The following is a 3,023-nucleotide window of genomic DNA, read 5'->3' on the forward strand; positions in this document are numbered from 1 at the left end:
TATCATTGTACCATATTGCTTCTCTATCTATGGGCTCGCTTCTCAATCATGTGAGCCGATAGATAGAGAATCTTCTTGGATGGTTATACTTATCATCTACCCATAACTTGATGTTGCCTAAAACAAAATAGAAGAACCAGTTAACATGGATCACTACAATTATGGACAACAACATTCAAATATGTTATAACCTTATATAACAAAAAACCATTTCCCTACAATTATCTTATAAGAAGCTGTACAAAAATTGTCAAATACTATTGGTAAAGGAAACTACACTTATATGTTTGCCTACTGTCAAGTCTTCTAAGCCAAACATGGTGAAGCATTAAAGATTTTACCCACTCAAAAGGCTTTACACAACAACATTTTTTTAAGTACACAATATTGCACAAGAAGTTAGTAGGGACTTGAAGCATCTGGCTTATTTGAAGATAAGCAATGATTTTTAAAAACACAAAAACTACTTCAGCACAAACACAAAAAACTGCACAATGGCCCATTATAAACTCGATCCATCTAAAAACATTACATATGTAGGGACATTCCACAAAACAAGAAAACATATGCACAGCTTTGATAGCATGAATTATTGCAAGAAAACACAAAAACAGCCTCAGTTCGTTACCTCTCATTTGTTCACCACAAGTTTGGAATTTACAAAAGCCATCCACAATCATTCTTCTCAAACTCAATGCTGACAAGTCTCACATGCATAACCACATCCACTTTCAACAAACATCACCTTATAACACTTAGAAGAAGAGGAAAAAAATAACATTAATTATTGACACTACATTTGAAATAATTAAGAGAAGCAACAGCTGGCAGTTATCAAACTTAGAAGCATATTCAGAATTGAAAATTTCAGTATTTACCTCTGTCTTATGCCAACACCAAGTATGTGTAGCAAAATGGCAAGCAATTTATCATACACAAGTTTTCTACATTTCCTAGGAATCTAAACTATTTGAAAATGATTTACTCAATATGAAATTGCACCCAGATATATATGCATGACTTAATTTATATATTTATACATGTAATCAATGGAGTGGATAATATGGTTCTACTCACATGATTAATATGCATCTCCCATCTTTTGCATCAAACCATATAGTCATCAATTCTACTTCACGACGTTTGTTTGACCCTCCAAAACTTAGAAAATATTGCCAGCCCAGCTAGGTTACTACACTATAACCAGAACCCATTACCTCTAGCCTCAAAAGCAAAATGCTGATTCCTACAAAAGGATGCTAGCACATTGATCCCAAAAAACACAAAATGCTTTATTAGAGCTTGGAGGACCTAATATCCAAAGTAGTAGGGAGAGAATCTCCCCGTGACTGCCTCTCAGACATTAACATGTTCATCAACTTGCCATACTCTTATTGTCTCTCCAAAAGGACCCTCACATCTCCCCGTAATTCTGCAACCTCATTCTTATAGTATGCAACCTCCTTTACTACTTCAACATATTGTTTATCACGTTCGTGATCTTTTTTTTGGGTAGACTCCGGCATTATCATCTCTCCTAAACCTTTAGCATACCCATACTTATGTCCCAAAACATCTCTAAAAACCCCTTCTGTTGCCTTTGTTGTACGAACTTCGGGTTCCAAATCAGACAACTTTCCAACTATTTTGTGCTACACCAACAAATTTTACATGACTTGTAAGCCAATGTACTTAATTAACTGAAATATAAATTGAAACAAATAATTCAAAGAAATTGACTAGAAAAATGAATACAAAGCAAGCCCCAAGGAAATTGCTCACATAAAGTTCTTCTGTTGTGGGCGACACAAACTGGTCCTTCTTCTTAGACCAACAAACTTCCTTGTAAAACTCCACTAGGTTGCTTGTAGGTGACTGTTGTATATCAATTAAAATATACAGTTCATGCTCATTTTGTGTTAAAAGTACATATAAAAGTTCACTTATTAAATGAAGGCTGATACAATTTATATACCTGCTCCTCTAGTATTCTCACAAACGATTTTCTTCCAGCTGTGTGATTAGTTGTCAGCCTCTTTCTATTCTCTGTATTTTACATTGAAACCTTCTGCCATATGAACAAATAGAAGTCAGTTATTATTTTAAACTAAGTCAATAACGAAAATAAATAAAAAATAAAAAAAAATTGGTGCAATAAATAATGTGTCCAATACCTTGAATACGTGGCTTCCCCACCTCCCGCATAACTTAACCCACACCAAGGGGTCCAGCAAGACACACCCATTGGCTAACGCCTCTTCATGACTTGAATAAGCCAAATATTTTTTGTGGAGTTGATGGTGAAAAGTGTTAAGTCGCTTGCGAAGTTGTTTCGAAACAGTTTTTCGATGGTTATCCAAATCCCAATCGAGAACAAAGTCAGCCTAACATGGACAAGGACATTAAGGTTTAATGTCGACCAATAGAAAATAAATTTAACAAATGGATACATAGGACTTATTTAGTTGTTACCCGCACACGGTCAATGAGCTCATCTTTATCGGGAGCGGGGACATCAGTCCAACGAGCATGACTCATGTCTGCATGGTGCTTTAATATCCATGTTACCCTTATGGTAAACATGGTTGCATTCTCGCAACATGGGGCTGTTTGGTCAGCCTTGATTTTCAAAGAAATCTTACCATGCTTCATCAGCTTATCAAACTCTGTGCATTTTGTAGGTCCACGGCCACGTTTCTTTGCGGGTAGCACTGTTGGAGCTTCCACTGATTCGACTTCAACCTCTGTGAGAAGGAGACAATATCTCTAAGTATGCATTCATATAACCGAAGTAATGTGACAGCCATGAAGAACACTCAGACTTACCATCATCATTTCTATTCTGTTGTGCATCCACTTGCAAATTATCTAAACCAGCATCCGGTACTCTGTCTGGTGGCTGCATCGAGTCATTAGAGCTAACTTCTAGATCTCTAAGGGTCCATGAGGCAAGTTCTGGATGATGTTCTGATTGTCTAATTGTTGCAGCCCCAACACGTCTATTACCTACACCTCATCCTTTC

The 3,023-nt window shown here is 36.5% G+C and overlaps 1 long non-coding RNA gene across 1 annotated transcript; it reads right to left on the minus strand.

The window, feature by feature from the left end:
- Positions 1-1,527: 1,527 nt before the first annotated feature.
- Positions 1,528-2,288, minus strand: LOC121266986. The gene is made up of 3 exons (XR_005940955.1): positions 2,175-2,288; positions 1,976-2,068; positions 1,528-1,875 (listed from the first exon to the last, which is right to left on the minus strand). It is a non-coding gene; the product is annotated as an uncharacterized LOC121266986 (long non-coding RNA).
- Between the last annotated feature and the right edge of the window lie 735 nt (positions 2,289-3,023).

Source organism: Juglans microcarpa x Juglans regia, chromosome 5S, assembly GCF_004785595.1.
Source record: "Juglans microcarpa x Juglans regia isolate MS1-56 chromosome 5S, Jm3101_v1.0, whole genome shotgun sequence".
Lineage (NCBI taxonomy): Eukaryota > Viridiplantae > Streptophyta > Magnoliopsida > Fagales > Juglandaceae > Juglans > Juglans microcarpa x Juglans regia.